Source organism: Rhincodon typus, chromosome 6 (assembly GCF_021869965.1).
Source record: "Rhincodon typus isolate 14 chromosome 6, sRhiTyp1.1, whole genome shotgun sequence".
In the NCBI taxonomy this organism is placed as follows: Eukaryota; Metazoa; Chordata; class Chondrichthyes; order Orectolobiformes; family Rhincodontidae; genus Rhincodon; species Rhincodon typus.
In genome coordinates, this window is record NC_063337.1 from 93,004,533 (window position 1) to 93,022,735 (window position 18,203).

Sequence of the window (18,203 nt, forward strand, 5' to 3'; positions counted from 1 at the left end):
AAACAAAGTTGCTGGAAAAGCTCAGCAGGTCTGGCAGCATCTGTGGAACAGAAAACAGAGTTAACGTTTCCGGTCCGGTGAGCCTTCCTCAGAACAATTTAGTTCTGAGGAAGTGTCACCGAACCCAAAACGTTAACTCTGTTTTCTCCTCCACAGATGCTGCCAGACCTGCTGAGCTTTTCCAGCAACTTTGTTTTTGTTCCTCAGCAAACTATCCCCAATTGGCACTTCAGCAGTTACTCTGCCACAATCCAACTGGTTGAAATCGAATATCAACAAAAGTAAAATGGTGTGGTTGCTGGAAATCTAGGATGCCATTACATACTGGAAATGCTCTGTAACACAAATGTAGAGTGGAACAGTTTATTAGGTTGATAATCTTTCAGTTAGAAACTAGAGCACATTAGTCAGTTCTGAAAGTGACAAATATATATAGATGAGGATTTCAACAGCAGATCAGCGGAGGTGGGGTGAAGTCACGTGAAGTTACAGATGTGGAAATAGATGTTTGTAGTGATGGCATGGATCATAGAATCATACAATTGTTGAGGTAATTTGCTCTTTCACAAGGCACAATAAAACTGTGCCTTTTGGTTCTCAGTCTCTTATCAGCCTGAATAGTTTCTTCCTACCTACTCAATCCTTATGCATCATGATTTTGAAAACTTCTATCAAATCTTCTCTTAGCCTTTTCCCATCCAAGGAAAATGGTCCCAACTTCTCCAATCTTTCCTAATAACCAAAGTGTCTCATCTCTAGAACCATATTTGTAAGCATATCACTATCTAGTTGGAAGCCAATCTGAGGGTAAGTACAACCCAAGGTTATGAACAATCAGATTGAATTGCAAGGGAGAGGAATGGAGTCATAGCAAGGGAATAGAGTTTGTGTCAGGGATGGAAGATAATGATTTCAGTCCTTCTAATTATAACAAGAGGAAATTCCTGCTGATTCACTGCTGGATATTGGATAGGCAATCTGATAATTTAGAAACAGTGATAATCGAGATAAGTGGTGGTGAGATGGAGTTGAGTTCTGTTTCTGTATGTTGTAGCTGAACAGCAAAAGCTCTCTTGGTATGAAAGAGAGGATAACCTGGGTACCTGCAACTTGAGCAAAGCAACCTCAGAAGTCTGGAGGAATGACAATCCTGTCAGAAGAGGTCAATGACATTTTTCATTCTGCCTGTGTAAGTGCCCTGTTTTCTTACTGATACCTCATACTCACTCTACTTCTGATACTGTACCCACTTCCCACAAAGGGTCATGCTCTTCTACTCTCACTATTGCCTGCAGTTGCCCACACCCACCCCGAGCTGCAACACCATTAACCCTGCATGCTCTCTGAGCTGCTTACTCACTTGCTCGGAGCAACTCCCCACATACACCAACAGTAATATCCGCCCACTGATGTTCATGTTCTGGAACAGCTACTTAACTTTTAGTCAAAGAGGCAAACAGACCACAAGAGGGCAGAAAGAGTGAAGACTGGTGGTGGACTGCCTGGTGTTTGGCTCTCACCTCTTATGTGGAGAGCATCCTGACTTTGACCGCCTCACGTTGCTGACTGACTGTGTCCAGGTATCAGAGGCTGACTTTGATTTACTGGTGCTGGATTCCCTCAGCGAAAGCCTTGACTTGATTGAGGCCTGCTGACAGCCATGACAAGCTTCCTGATTTTATGTCTGCACTGAATGTCATAGCAAGGCATCAGTAAGATGAGCCTGTTACCTCTGGCTGAGGAACCAAAGGGCACAAAAGCAAGGCAATGCAAGGTAGGGATGCTGTGAGCATGCAGGCAGACGAGTAAGTGAACACAATGGCAATGAGGGAACAGGCTGGAGATGCAGCTTAAATCCAGGCGCTGGGAGCATGTCGCTGAACACAAAGTGTCCTTGCTGCAGCATTCATCCTTCTTTCTCCCAAAACTGAGCTGAAAATTTCTCTGGCCTAAAGAGTTCCTTGTGACATTTACAAAAGTATGGATTTAAATACTTTTGGTGCAATTATACTTAAGATGGCAGAGTGTACAATATGGCTACTGTTGCTCTTAATATTTAGTTCTAGTGCAAACAGGCAAAAGAAGTGCTGTTCACAGTTAAGGACTTAATGAAGAAATTTAGATAGGTACATGAATAGGAATGGTTTAGAGAGAAATAGGCCAAATGCAGGCAAATGGGATTAGTTTAGTTTGGGAACCTTGGTTGGTGCGGACGAGTTGGACCAAGTGGTCTGTTTCCATGCTGTGTGACTCTATGACTCTCTGTACAAGTCCGAGGTGCAGCAATTAAGTGAGGTAGCTACCTGTGAGTGGAGCAGAGACATCCCACGAAGGTCCTTTGAGTCTGGCACATGTCAGATGCCAATGTCCGTGGACATAGGCTGGGCATATGGCCAGTGCCCATGGAGTGTTTCCTGAGTTGTTGGGCCCAGTGTCCAACGTAGACGTCTTTTGGAGCAAGCGGCAAGGTGAATTTGCAGGGTACCCATTCCGATTTTTGCGTCAAATTTTCTCAAGGTCTAGTTTGGTGTGTGAGTTTGGTGAGATCGTAACTGGAATACTAATGAGACAGGTTGGGCTTTTTACAAGGAGCCAAACAAGCAGTAGTCGCCATCATTTGGCATCTTGCTACTGACCAGCAAGTATCTCACCACCCTGCTCGTGAAACACATAATAATAGGTGGGGCAAGATGAAGTCGATGTCAAAATGGGCCTCATCAGACATCTCTCCCAATTCTGCCACACACACCTTGCCATACCCAGCATTGCTCAGACCCCTATACCTTCCCCTCAATACTTGAGTTGAAACTGAACCAGTGTTTTACACAAGTTTGTCATAGCTTCAAGGTTTTGAACTTGGCATTGCTAATTAATAAGGTGTTGGATCTTGGATACTTTATTAACCTGCTTCAATGGTTTGATGGATGTTCCTCTGATCCAACATCTTTAACTGGAGGAAATTTCTGCTGCTCTACAAATAGTATAATAAATGCATTTGTTGGACTGTTTGTAGTATTTAATTATCAGCAGTGTAGTATTGAAAAATCTGACTTAAAGACAACAGATAATGCTGGGAATGCACAGCCGTTCTGACAGTGTCTGTGGACGCAAGAAGGAGATTTCACATTTCAAGTTGATGCTCTTGTGTCAGAATGCTAAAACCCTTTAATTATGGCTCCTTTCACCTTTGCGTTGACTGTGATCTGCCATCAGGAGTTTGCAAATATCTGCATTGTGGAATAAATGCAATGCGACAAAAAAAAAACAAACTTGGTAACGAAATGTGTATGGGTAGGAAGTGTGAAATTTCAGGCCCCAAGTTTGTTTTATTTTTCACATTGCATTTATGCCACAGTACAGACGTTTGCAAACTCCTGACAGCAGATCACAGTGATATAAGACTTGGTATGAAGTACCAAGTTGACAGATGTGTGCGTCTACAAATGAATGAAAGTACAGAACACAAAAGAATGTACATTGTAGGGAACAGATTAATTAAGTATAGAATAATCGAGGCTGGAGTATGTCAGTTCCTCGGTAGTATAGTGGTTAGTATCCCCGCCTGTCACGCGGGAGACCGGGGTTCAATTCCCCGCCGGGGAGAGCTGGAGTATTTTCGCAATTACGACAGCTTAGCATGTATTTTATTTGCAGCCACTTTCCTTCTTTCTCTATCTTCTGTGCATTTCTCCACTTTGCTTTCTCGCCCGTTTTACACTTTAGTGCTGCCAGCATTTTCTCGATTTCAAAAGAAACGTTTGCAAAGACCATAAACTTTTAAATGGACCTTTCTTTTTTCTCTTCGGGAGAGACGAATTATCATTCACACTTGAACATGAACAAAAGCAGAAAGGGCACCGGCCCTGAAACGTTAACTCTGATTTCTCTCCAGAGGTGTTGCCAAGAGCTGTTGAGATTTTTCCAGCAATTTCTCCTTTTTGCACATGTTCAAGAGAAGTCCGTTTAAATGTTTATGATGTGTGTGTGTGTGTGAAGAAGGTGCAGGTTTATATTCCAGTAAGATTCCAGCAGCGTTTAATTAAAAGACAGGGTAAATATCTTTTCGAGAGACAGGTCAAAAGTGCCATGTGATATCGAGACATCATGATCGTTTTAATTAGCAAACAATCAGTAAATCCACCTTGTTTTTAGTTAGCAGTGTGTTGGATGGTTCAACATTGGGAAAACTGCAACTGAACTTTTGAATTATGGATTTCCTTTGCTTAAAGCAAAGTAGCAGAAGTGATGCTCGACCTGGACTTAACGGGAAAATGCCAAACAAAAGCTTTCACAGCTCGAGAGAGAGAGAGCCAGAACTGTAGATGCTGGAGTCAGAGACAGCACAGTGTGGAGCTGAAGAAGGGTGTAAAAACTTTCCTGCTCCTCTGCAGCTGCCTGGCCCCTGCTGTTCCTCCAGCTCCACGCTGCGTTATCTCTTTCACAAGTCGAGCCGGGAAAGTGGTTTTATTTCCAAATAACCACGAGGAGGTAGCACTGCGCAAACCCTCCTCGCAAATTCCGAGTGCAATGTCAGAGAAATAATTACTAAAGTCAGGATGACATGTAGTCATTATCGGCCACTTTTTACTGTAACGAAATTATACACAGCGGAAGCAAAATGCCACGGATTTATATCTTCAGCATTTTCCGCGTATTTTTTTTTTTAAAAATTGGGGTATATTTTGCATTTCAGCTGGATCTTTTCGGTTTCTTCTGAATTCATTCTGTATCTGATGTCAATAAAAGGATGGTCATAAGTCGTTCCTTCCGAAAGAGGGTCCATGAAAACTTAACAAGTCCAAGTTGCTGTTGTAAGAGCGAGCGCTTTAAGTATTATTTTTACAGTTTGCGCACCCGCTGAAGAGACTTGAGTGAAAAGGAATTTGCGTAGATTACTGGAAATATTTTAAAACGCTTGTGGCGATGCTGGAACAAGTAGTGTGTTGCATAGAAAACGAGCAGGGCAAGAAAAATGAGTCCTCCCCGGCGGGGAATTGAACCCCGGTCTCCCGCGTGACAGGCGGGGATACTAACCACTATACTACCGAGGACTTGTTACATTGTGTTTTAAACAATTCTCCATGAGAATGACCTAAACTTTCTGTCTGTGTAGGTGTCATCATGCATGGAAACAGACCCTTTTGCCCAACTTGTCCAACCAGGTGACCTCAACCGAACTAGTGCCATTCGCCTGCATTTTGTGTAAATCCCTCCAAACCCTTCGTATCCACATACCTGTCCAAATCCCTTTTAAAGGTTGTAATTGTGTCCGCCTGCACCAGTTCCTCTGGCAGCTTGTTCCATGCAGACACCACCCTCCACAAATCTACTCGTGAAAGAGTTGTCCCTCAGGTCCATTTTAAATCTTTCCTCCCTCACCTTAAGTCTATGCCCTCTAGTTTTGGACTCCCCTCCCCTGGGGAAAAGACCTTGGCTATTGACCTTATCCATGCCCCTCATGAATTTATAAATCTCTATAATGTCACCCCTCAGCCTCCAACACTACAGGGTAAAAAAAGTCCCAGGCTCTACTGAAACCTTCCAATCTCGAGCTGTAAGATGCGTCCGAACTCCTGTACTCAATGCTCCTTGTACATCTAGCACTTAGTTTCAAAGCAGCTCTGAGAAAAGACAAACATCTATTCACTTATACATGTAGATTATCCCTAAACAGGCTAATTAAGAAAAAAGGTTAGAGACAAAGAAACTGCAGATGCTACAATCCAAGGTAGACAAACAGGAGGCTGGAAGAACACAACAAGCCGGGCAACATCTGGAGGTAAGGGGAAGTCAACACTCATCCCCCCCTAGATCAACCAACCAAGTTGGACCTACTACTGGTGTCCACCTATCACCACCATTCTGCTACTTTCACCCCCCACCGTCTTAACTCCAGCTCCCCCTACCCCCACATCCAGTCCTGAAGAAGGGTTTTGCCTGAAATGTTGACTTCTCCCATCCTCCAGATGCTGCCCGGCTTGCTGTGTTCTTCCAGCCTTCTGCTTGATTAAGAAAATAGGTAGATATAGGTCTTCAGTTCAATCTTCAGGTCTTCCCTTGGGAAGGTGATGGCAAGCCACCTTTTTAAATCATTGTTGTCCTTGAGGGTCCTTCTAGGTACACTCACAGTGCAGTTGAGGAGGGCATTCCTGAGGCAGGATTTTAATACCGAGACAGTGAGGGAATGGCAATCTAATTCCGATAATATCTATCCTCAAAGCACAGAATGGTTACACAACAGAAGGAAGCCATTCAACTCATTTTGTCTGTGCCACCTCTCTTTTAACAGCAGCTTTTGCCAGCTTTTCACTGTCGTCCAGCATATATTTCTTTTCTGGTCAAGTAACTAGGTGCTTTGAAAGTCTCAATTGAATCTGCTTCCATGATCATCTTCAGCAGAACTTTGCAGATCCCAGTCACTTACTGCAAAAAAATCACTTGAGATCGAGTTGCATATGGTTCTGTATTGCTAACCACTTTAAATCTGTGTCCTCTGTTTCTCAATGTTTCTGCTGTTGGGAACTCCTTGTCTCCATTTACTCAGTGCCGCAATCAAATCAATTTTTAATTAATCCTCCATGAGGAGAAGAAACCCCAATTTCTTCAGTCTTGAAGGGGAACTTGTAGCTGCTGGTATGCCCATGCCTATGGTGTCCTTGTCCTTCCACGTGATAGATTGTGAGAGTGAAAGTGAATTCAAAGGAGGTTTGACCAGTGCATCTTGTAGATAGTTCACACAACTGTCCCTGTGCATTAGTGGCAAAGAGAATGAATGTTGAAGGTGGTGGATGGGGTACTAATCTTGCATGATGCCCCTGGATGGTGCTGAGCTACTTGAATGTTACTGGAACTGCATTCATCTGGGCACGTGGTGACGTGTGCCTTATAGATATGGACAAACTTGTGGGAATCAGGAGGTGAAATGCTCGCTGTAGAAGTCCCAGATTCCAACTAGTTTTTGCAGACACAATATTTACTATATCAAGGATGCTATATAAATGCAGACCGTTGTCGCTACTGTCCCAGGCAAGACTAGTGCAGGAATGACAGCTCAAGATCATTTTCATATGCCTCAGCTCTAGCAGGTGACCCACTCATCTAATAAATTCTGAATTACCAGGGGCATTGATTTAAGGTAAGGGGCAAGTGTTCATGGGGGATTTTAAGATTTTCTTCTTCATCTGAAGAGAGTATCTGGAACTCACTCCCTGAAAGGATAATAAAACATCAAAAGTATTTTTTAAAATATTTACATGAACACTTGAAGAACCATAGCGTACAAGGCTACAGGACAAGTGCCGGAAAATAGGATTAAAGTGGATCATCATCATTGTCACTGGCGGTCCCTCGCAGATGAGGATGGTTCCCTTCCACTCTCAGGTGAGACTGTAGGCAGCTATACAGTCTGATGTGGCTTCCACAGGCTCTGCCACGCTTGGGGCAAGAGGTGGTCTTAGGAAGGGGTGGCTGGGGAATTGGTGTGGCAGCCCATTCCTTGCGCTGTTTTCGCCGGCTTCTGCTTATTTTCCGACGGCAAGTCTCTAGGTGCTCAACGCCTTCCCAGATGTTCCTCCTCCACTTTGGATGGTCTTGGCCCAGTGATTCCCAGGTGCTTGTGGGAATGCTGCACTTCACCAGTGAAGCCTTGAGAGTATCAGTGAAGCATTTTCTCAGTCCGCTTGGGGCTCGCCTGCCACTTTGTAGAACACCTGCTTGGGGTGTCTTGTGTTGGTCATGTGGGCAACGTGCCCAGCCCATTGCAACCAATCAAGGGTTGTCAGTGCCGTAATGCTGGGGATGTTGGCCTGGTCAAGGACGCTGGTGTTGGCGCCTCTGTCTCCCCAGCAGATTCGCAGGATCTTGCACAGGCAGCATTGGTGGTACTGCTCCAGTGCTGTAAGGTGTCTGCTGTAGACAGTCCACATCTCAGAGCCATACATGAGGGCAGGAACCACCACAGCTCTGTGTACCATGAGCTCGGTGTCAGATCTGAAGTTGTTGTCCTTGAGAACCCTTTTCCTCGGGCGGCCAAAGGCTACGCTAGCACACTGGAGGCGGGGGGCTAGATCTCTTCATCCATAGCTGCTTTGGCCAACAGGACACTTCCAAGGTATTGGAAGTGGCCAATGCTCTCTAAGTCCTTCCTGTGGATCTTGAGGATTGAGGTTCGCTCATAAATACCAGGCCAGATTGGTGAGGACCTTTGTATTGAGGATATTCAGGGTAAGACCCATGCTCTCATATGCCTCCGTAAAGGTGCTGATGGTGGCCTGGAGTCCATCTTCTGAGACGGCACACAAACAAACATCAACTGCAAACTGAAGCTTGATGACACTGGTTGAGGTGACTTTGATTTTGGCTTGAAAGCGGTGGAGGTTGAATAATTTCCAAAATTCTGTTAGTTAGCTCCACTGTCTGCTTGTCGGCATTGAGGTGAAAAGCATTGCAGCGAGGTAGATCGAGAGCAATGTTGGAGCGATGACACAGCCCTGCTTGACACCAGTCTGAATGGGGAATGGGGGTCGGTGGTGGAGCCATTTGCCACTACCATGACTTCCATGCTGTCATGGAGCAGGTGAAAAATGGTGACAAACTTCATGGTGTAGCCAAAGCAAAGAAGGACGCTCCATAATGCTTCCTAATTAACGGTGTCAAAGGCCTTTGTAAGGTCGAAGAAGGCCATGTACAGGGGTAGGTTCTTTTCTCTGAGTTTCTCCTGCAGCTGTTGCCTGGTGAAAATCATGTCCGTTATGCCTCTCCATGGACGGAGCCGCCACACTGCGATTCCAAGAGGAGTTCCTCAGTCACAGGGAGGAGACAGCCCAAGAGGACCTTGGTGATAACTTTTCTAAAGGTCGACAGCAAGGGGATTCCCCTGTTATCACCATAGTTGGATTTGTTCCTTTACTCAAAAATGCTTATGACTGTGGCATCTCGGAGCTCTCCTGGGATGCTCTCCTCCTTCCAGATAAGGCAGACAAGGGCGTGTAGCTGAAGCTGGAGCTCTTTGCCTCCGCACTTCAATGCCTCAGTGGGGATGCCGTCTGCTCCAGCACCCCTGTTGTTCTTGTGCTGGCAAACAGCCTTCTCTACTTTGTGCAGGGCTGGGGCACTGCTGAGCTTGTGGTGTGTAGAGTGCTGTGGGTTGTGGTCAAGGATGCTCGGATTGACAACTAAAGTAGATACATTATTGATGACTAGCACAGATACAATGGACTGAAGGACCTCGTTCTTTGAATTTGCCTTGACATAATTGAAAACAATCATGTAACATTCCTTGTAATGGTCTGTTTACCTGCAGGAACAGCCTTAAAGCAGTCCTTTTAATTCAAAGAATCCTTCAAATGTTTTAATTCTTTTAATTTATTTAGAAGCAAATGAAACTTATGTTACGATCTGCATTGAAGATGGATTACAATTTAAGAATGAACAAGAGTATTTTCTGCCTACAACACATGTTTTGCTCACGACTCTGGGGGCGGTGTTCCTGCTGTGAGTTAGATGGTTTGGTTTGTAATCCCTGAATTGAGTTTTGAGCTGCTCATATAAGGTGATATTCCTGATGCGGAATTGAGAGAGAGCTACACTGTCAGTGATGATGTCTTCCAGACGAGACATTCAATCAAGGCTACATCTGCTTCACAGTTGGACATAAAAAAAAGTCCTCTGGCACAATTTTGAAGTTATCAATGTCCAGTGCCATTTTATCTCTCAACCACCATCAATTAAGAAGGTTTTCTGGTCATCTAGATTAGTGTCACTTGTGACATCTTGCTGTGCTTATGTTGGCTGCTACAGACCATACCTCAAAAATACTTTATTTGCTGTAAAGCTCTTTGTGGCAGGCTATGGCTGTGAAAGATGCTGCAGAATGTCAAAGATTTCTTTGTTTTCACCCCTCCAGTCTAATGCCAATACCTATGCGATCAGCAACACCCAGAGAAGTGGAAATGAGAAGCCTGTGACATGGAAGTGAAAATGGCTTAGAATCCCTCACTATGAATGAAGTATATTGAAAACACATTGAGGCACTTTAGAGCGAACCATAGCCTATGAAGGAACGATTTATCTCTATCTCATTTTACTAATATCCAATTTGAAATGTTTTGTCCTTGGGCTGTATATCCGACATGAAATGTTTTGCATACATAATGAAGATCGTTACATTCTTATTGAGCAGAGCGTGCTGTATGGAGATAAGTTGAATTATCAAAAATTCTTCAATACTCAAGTGTTTCTACAAATTTTACGAGTAAAGTATATTTTTTAGAAAATAAGGAACCCAGTAGGAATGAATGTGACCCGTAGAATTCTGTCCAGGGTCATTGCCACCTGAATGAATTCTGCTCTGGAGTTAGTGATTGATCCAGCTCCATACCACACAGAAAGATTTCTGAGAGCCCCATGGTACTCAGAAACACAAGTGCGATCTGCAGGAGAGGGAGGTGGATATTTGTCTCATTAACGTCAATCAAGCTTTACAGAATATCATCCACCCACATGATGGATGTGCTGGGGTTTGGGAAGGGAATCTGCGACTGTGTCCAACTGCTCTACATAAACATTAGTAGGGCATTGTTTATTCTGTAGACCAGGAGGTGACAGTGCAACTTTATAATTCCCATATTCCCATACAGGACATGCTCATCTTCCTAACCAGGTACACTGACAAGGTTGAGCACTGCACAGAGGTTGGGGATGTCTTTGGGATCTAGACCAGCAAGTGGCAGGTCAAGGTAACCCTGAAGGTGAATGATGAAGTAGTGATCCTTCACCATCCTTTCAGCTTTGGAGTGTCAATCTGGTCTACACTGGGCAACCTAAAGACTGTTATTCCTATGGCAAATCTGACCACATGGTGACCAAATGCAGCACCATCTTTTGCAAGGATCACAAGCAGGAAGGCCACCAGAAGAAAAGGAAGACTCAGCACTATAACCTGCATGTTGGGCCGGACCACCGCTACAAGAACTGCCTGAAATGCTGCCTCAGTTACACACAGGCAACAGAAGATAAGGAGGGGCACATTCAGTGAATGTGGCTGCCACGATGAAAAGCTGCAACACCTCTCCCTCCAAGCCCTCCACCAAACAGAAGGAATCAAAGCAGGTCTCACCAGAGAATGGGAAAGTAAGTGGCAGCAGAGTGCCCAATACCTGCATTGACCTTAGTGCACAGATTCGATGGAGGAGGAACCAACAATGGAACAATTGGGTCAGTGGCAGCTGACAAAGAAATGCAAAGAGAAGAAGAGTTCAGGAAGGCTCCTAATCGTGAATCGAAAATCCAAGCAGAAGGAGGAAGCAAAGTCCTGCTATTTTAAAATCACAAATGAAAGGTCAGAAATGGTTTCTGATTCTTGTTGAGATGAAATGCTGGTTTATATGACTTGGCAACCCTTAACCTGGAAACAGATTGAAGTTAACATGTGATGCTGTATAGCTGGCTGACCAGGAAGTTACAGCCATAAATGAAGAGGAGAAATGTGGCACAGCAGAGAACAGAGAAGGTTATTATGCATTATTTGTGTTTAATAGAGTTAAATAGGGCAGAAAGCTGAAGGGAATGTTATTGCAGCGATTGGTCAATTCTAAAGTTATTCTTCAGTTTTGTTAGAGCTGATTAGATCATTTAAGGAGGAATATTAATGGAGTCAGCTAAAGGAATCTTTGCTATCAAGACTGTTGTGAACCTAGATAAGGACATTTTGCAGGACTATGCCATTTGAGTAATGAATGTGGAGTCATAGACTCCCTACAGTGTGGAAGTAGGTCATTTGGCCCATCAAGTCCACACTGAGCCTCTGAAGAATTTCCCACCCAGACCTATCCCCCAACCCTACATTTCCCACGGTTAATCTCACACAGACACTCAGAGGACGTGAAAACTTCATGCAGACAGACACTCAAAAGTGGATTTGAACCTGGGTCCCTAGCACCATACAGCAGCAGTGCTAACCACTGAGCCACCATGTCTCCTTAGGACTGGAATAGAGCAGAGCCTTTATTGTTGGTAATACACAAGTCAAGTCCATTAAGTGAGAAAAGTGAGAGATCTACATTGAGTTGGACATTGAGAAAGGACAGTAAAATATCTGTGCAGAGGCCGGTATCCCATCACCAAGTCACCCTTTATTTACTTGGGCGCAGTACACTGGCTGTGACCAGCCAACTCGGAGTCAGTCCCCTGAACTGAGGAGACTCTAATCTCCTGGTCATATCATTCAGCCAGGGCTCTCCTGATTGGCCCATGTTAATAACCCTTATCAACGACCTCATAGTCAACAAGGTCAACCTGGTTCCTATCACTACATCCCTCCCTCGTTGTGTCTGGGAATGTAGGCCTGGTCTTTTGCCTGTAGCTTCTCCTGTGAAGTTTTTCACCCCAAGCCCGGTTCCTCTGACTCAGACTCTGACACGGGTGGCATTTACCAGCTCGTAGCCCGCCTCTCGATTTCTGAGCGTCTCTCGAGAGGGTTTCCTCCTCTTCTTCAGGCGGTAATGGTATCGAGGTGGCATCCATCTCAGACTCTGAGGTTTCCTCGACACTAGACAGAAGGGGAGAATGCATGATTTCTGACAGGCCTTCTGGCTGTTCTGAGGGGCCAGGCATGTTTTGCTCCTGCCCCGTTTGTGAGGTAACAAGTTTTGGGTGATCCATGCATTTGTATAGGGACGTATCACCTACCGGAACTTTGTATGTCATGGGACCTGAGCTCGCGTCAACCTCGCCTTGTACCCATACAGGGCCGCTTCCATGGTTCCGGCACCAAACTTCGTCCCCTGAATTAAATTGTCTCTCTCGCTTAGAGGAGGCATTTGATCAGCATTGGTGTTCCTGCTGCCATTTCACCCTCCCCCCCCGATCCCCCAGCTCTGGGAACATCAGGTTTAATCTGGTGTGGAGTCTTCTCCCCATCAGCAACTCTGCTGGAGCTATCCCTGTTGTTGCATATGGGGCAGTCCCATGATCGAACAGGAACTGGGACAGTTTGGTATCAACTGATGCTGCTTGCTTAAGCCTGCCTTCAACATTTGGACATGCTCTTCCCACTAGACCATTGGACAATGGGTGGCATGGAGCTGTCCTTATGTGCTGAATGCTATTTAACGTTAGGAAACAGTTGAATTCCCTCCGGGTAATGACGTCCCATTGTTTGTGACCAATACTGCCGGAAGACCGTGTATCGCGAACGATGCTCGCAGCTTCTCAATCGTTATCCCTGTGTTTTCTGAACGAGCTTAATGCACGTCCGACCACTTTGAATGGGCGTCCATAATGACACTGAGCACATGAAAGGACCGGCATAGTCGACATGCAACCGAGTCCAGGGTTTTCCCGGCCATTCCCACAAATGTGGGGGAGCTGTGGGTGGCAATATTTGTCCCAGTTGGCACTCCGGGCACTGCCCCACCAACACAGCTACGTTAGCATCCATCCCCGGCCACCAGACACAGCTTCTCGCCAGCATCTTCATCTTGGAAACTCCTGGATGACCCTGGAGGAGTTCAGCCAGTATCTCGGGACCATCACCCTTGATCACCATGGTAATATGCCGTCCTCTACGATGATCTGGTCTCGTTGGGTCCAGAAAGGTCTTGATCCTAGGTGCGACGGTCCTTCTGTCTTCCCCATCACCACCAGCTGTTTTGGTTTTGCTAGGACAGGATGTTTTTGTGTTCACAGTCGGATATTGTCGGCAGTGACCGGAAGGCTGTCCAGGAAGTTTTAAACCAAAATGGACTCGTCCTTTGGAGATACCACTGGTGGAGTATCTGCCAGTGGGAGGTGGCTCAAGACATCTGCATTAGCCACTTGGCTTCCTGGATGATTTTCTAGCTTGTAAGTGTACGCGCCGAGAATAGAGGCCCAATGCTGAATTCTACTGGAAGCTATGGGTGTCTTCCTTTAGTAACCCTAGCAGGGGTTTGTGATCTGTTGCTATGATAAATTCCCATCTGTAAAGGTATTGGTAGAACTTCCTCGCACCAACAATGACCGCTAAACCTTCCTTCTCTACCTGGGCATATTTGCTTTTGGCATCAGCTAAAGCCTGGGTAGCATATGCTATTGGCCGTTCCTCTCCATTGGGCCACCAGTGAGCCAACACTACCCCAATACCGTACGGGGAGGAATCGCATGTCAGCGCTACCTCTCACTTCGGATCGTATTGTGCCAACACCTTAGATGACGATAGCTACTTTTTCACTTCCCTAAAGGCTACTTCTTGGCTACATGACCATTTCCAAGGCAGACCCTTTTCCAATAGCAGGTATAAGGGTGCCAAGATGGAAGCCAGGTTACGTAGGCATTTCCGTAATAATTCACTAACCCAAGGAAAGACCTAAAGCTCCAATACAGATGTGGGCTCCTTTGATCATCCTCACTTTATCTTCCAACATGTGTAACCTGGTTTTGTTAAATCTTTAAGTCACTTGGGGTGCCTGGAACACACATTTTTACCTTCTAAGGTGTATGCCCACCTGGGAGAAACATTTCAGCACTATGTCCAAGTGCTCGTAATGGTCTTCCCTTTTATTAGTGCATCATCCAGATAAATGGCAACCTGGTTTAGTCCTTGGAAAATGTTCTCCATTGTTCACTGGAAAATGGCACAGGCTGATGATACTCCAAATGGCAGTCTGTATAGTGGTATAAACTTTGTGGGTATTAATTGTAGCATACTTCTGGGACTCCTCATCCAGCTGCAATTGCATATCCAGCTTTGTCAAGGACAGCCTCCCCCTGCCAACTTCGTATACAAGTCCTCTCCACGAGATATCGGGTATTTATCCAGCTGTGAGAAGAGGTTTACTGTTTGCTTAAAATTCCCACAAAGATGAACCGAGCTATCAGGTTTCACAATTGGTACGATAGGTGCTGCTCATTCTGCAAACTGTACTGGTTTGATGATTCCTTCGTTCTCCAGCCTCCTGATTTCCACCTCTACTTTTCCCCACAAGGCAAATGACACTGGGCGGGCCTTGCAAAATCTCAGAACTGCTTCCTGGTCAACATGTAAAGTGGCTTTGGCCCCTCTGATAGTCCCAAGCCTGTCCTTAAATACTCCTGGGTATTTCACCAGGACTTCACTGAAGTAGCCATTTTCTAATCGAAAAATATTGATTCAATCTAGGTGCATGTTTCTCAATCAATTCCATCCCAATAGGCTTGGGCCCGAGACTTTTACTACTATCAGTGGTAACTGCACCTACTGCTTCTTATAGGAGATCGGAACCGAAGTAGTACCCTTAATCTGCAACTCTCCCCCGGTGTATATTCTCAGTCGGGCTGAGGTTTTGTGCAAACTTAAGTGTTGGAGTCCCGAGCGAATCTTATTAAAGACAGATTCTGCAACCACAGATACAGCTGCGCCAGTATCGCCCTCCATGGGAACTGAGTGACCATTTAACCAAACGTTAATTTTAATCGGGTCTGATTTGAATGTCACTGAGCAATTTAATTGTTCCAACCCGCATGTAGGGGGACTTTCCAGGGTGTGCACTCTCCTGGGTACTGGTCTATGAGTTTTCTTACTCAAATCAGGCCTCGTAGGACTCCTTTGCTGTCTCGAGTCCACATACCAGCAGCAACTACAAGGGCTTGCTGGCCCAGATCCTGAAGAACTTCTTAGCCACTTGACTGAGGCTTTGCTTTGTTGGGGGTTTTGCTGTGAGCTGGCCCAGGTCCCTCTGCTCAGGATATGCCCTGCATAAGGCTCTGTGATTGCCTACACTGAAGTGGTGTTCCCCAAGCTCAGTCGGACAGGTGAGGTACATTTTGCATATGGTGCTACATTTGTGCAAGGAATGTCTTAAATGATTGTCATCTCATGAGGTAGTCTTTGTCATACAGGTAGAGTACCTCAAATCAGACCCAACAACAGCATCCAAATAACTTACATTTTTATAATCTTCAATATGTCGATTTTACTTGAGGAAACTTTTTAAAACACAGCTTGTCTGCACAATTTGGTCAGGTGTTGCACTGGTGTGGTGTAGTTCTAGACTAGTCACTAGCTTCACCCATTCACATGCCACTTTACTCCACACACAATCCTTGACCCCATCAGACCCAACTTGATCAAAACTGCCTGCAGCCTGAACAATCTAACCTAGAATCAAGAAATATCCAAATTCCAGTCTGGCCTTGGAGATGAGAATGCTGGATTGGAGTTACTGTACATGTACCTGCTATTCTGCGAGTAATCATCATTTCACTGACTATGATTTGCCTATTAATTCATTTAATTATTTTATGGGGATTCTGACTTGGATTAAAGTTAAAACTACAAAAGCCCTCTTGGTGATTTTTTTCATTTAAAAGTAATTCAGTGAATTTGACTATTTTGGTCTAGTTTCCCTACAACAATCAGAATAGTATCTTTGGAATGGGACTTGTAACCATAACCCACAGCAACATTGCCACCAATAACGTGTATTTATGTGGCATTTTGAATGTAGTAAGATGTCCTAAAGTGCTTCACAGGAGCATTGACAAAATAAATTTAACACTAAACCGTGTAAGGAGATATTAGGGCAGGTGATGCAAAGTTTTGTCGAAGAGATGGGTAAAAGGGGTGTCTTAAAGGATGCAAAGTGATGGTCAGGTGGAAAGGGTTGGGGAGGGAATTCCAGATCTAAGGGCACAAGTATTTCAAGGTTTAGTGGTCAATGGTGGAGTAATTTGAATCATTAATATGCATGAGGCCGGAACTGGAAAAACACAGAAATTTGGAGGGTTGTGGGATTGGAGGAGATTACAGAGGTAAGGAGGGGTCAGGCAAGTAAAGGATTTGTAAAGAATGGCAACAATTGTAGAATTCAAGAGTTGCTTAGCTGGGAGCCACTACAGGCCAGTGAGCTCAGGAGTACAGGGTGAATAGAAATGGCCAGTGAGGACAAAGGCAGTGGAAGGAGGAGCAAATTACTGCAGATCCTGGAATCTGTACTGAAAACAAACAAAAAAGGCTGGAGATCACAGTGAGTCAGGCACCATCCATGGAGAGAAAGCAAGTTAACATTTCGAGTCTAGATGACTCTTCTTCAGACACTCTGATGAAGAGTCGCCTAGACCAGAAACATTAGCTTGCTTTCTCTTCATGGATGCTGCCTGATCCGTTGTGATCGTCAGCATTTTTTGTTTTCAAAGGCAGAGGAACTTTGGATGAGTTTAAGTTTATGTAGAGTGGACGGTGAGGGTGCTGGGCGGGAGTGCATTGGAATAGTCCAGTATGGAGGTAGCAAAAGTATTGTTGAGAGTTTCAGCTGAAACAGGAATATGCTGAGCAGAGACGAGAACACTATCTACTGTGTCATATCTGATCCGTAGTGATAATTTATTTAGGGATACAAAGTAATGGAGAAACACAGTCTCTTACTCTCCAGCTATGACATTAATTTAGTTAAGGAAATGCAATTCAATGAAAAGTAGAATATAGCTAGTTCCGTGTGCTTGTAGCAAACTGATCGTGTCAAACAGCATTTTCAATATGCAAGAAGGACGGGATAGGATTGTCAGATCATCACAATAATTGACTCGGGCATGGCAAATACACACCATGATATTCCAGCCTTGCTGTGTCACGGTATTTCATGTAAGATTACCATAAGAGATTTATGCATTTATTATTCTCTTTAAATCTCAAGTAAATTAAAACTGAAGATGAGTCAAATCAATAGGTAACACAAAAATCCAGTTCTGTAAAGTCTGTATTAAATTTATTTACTCAACAGGATATTGATAATTAGTGGCATCCTGTTTCTATTCTCAGTGCCCTTACTTTGAGCAAGTCTTTAGTCAAGACCAGTCTCACAGTTTGTTTAATTCTGTCCCACATGCAGCTCACAAAGGTGCTGCCCTCTTTCCTCAGCAAGTCTCACGAAAGAAAGTGAAACTCCTGATCATCTCAGGGAAGTGAGAAATTTGGCTTTTGTTGTCAGAGAAACTGCTGCTGGAGCCACCTGAGAGTAAACTCAGATCTGATGAGTGCTGGGAATGAGATTGATTTGATATGAATTATTATATACTGTATCTTGAGAATGCTTGCTTGTTTTCTTGTCGATCTTTGATTGTCGGTCAGCATCTTTTCCCATGTAAATGGCAGTGCTTTAATGAATTTCATCTTCCTGCCAGATACTCAATATAAGAGGATTAAATTCTGTTTGACAACACCTCAGTGAAGCCTTTTAGGACATTAAAGA

At 44.5% G+C, this 18,203-nt stretch overlaps 2 non-coding genes across 2 annotated transcripts; one reads left to right on the top strand and one right to left on the bottom strand.

Moving 5' to 3' along the window:
- Positions 1-3,531: 3,531 nt before the first annotated feature.
- Positions 3,532-3,603, top strand: trnad-guc. The gene has a single exon. It is a non-coding gene; the product is annotated as a tRNA-Asp (tRNA).
- Positions 3,604-4,979: 1,376 nt separating this feature from the next.
- trnad-guc lies at positions 4,980-5,051 on the bottom strand. The gene has a single exon. It is a non-coding gene; the product is annotated as a tRNA-Asp (tRNA).
- Positions 5,052-18,203: the final 13,152 nt, after the last annotated feature.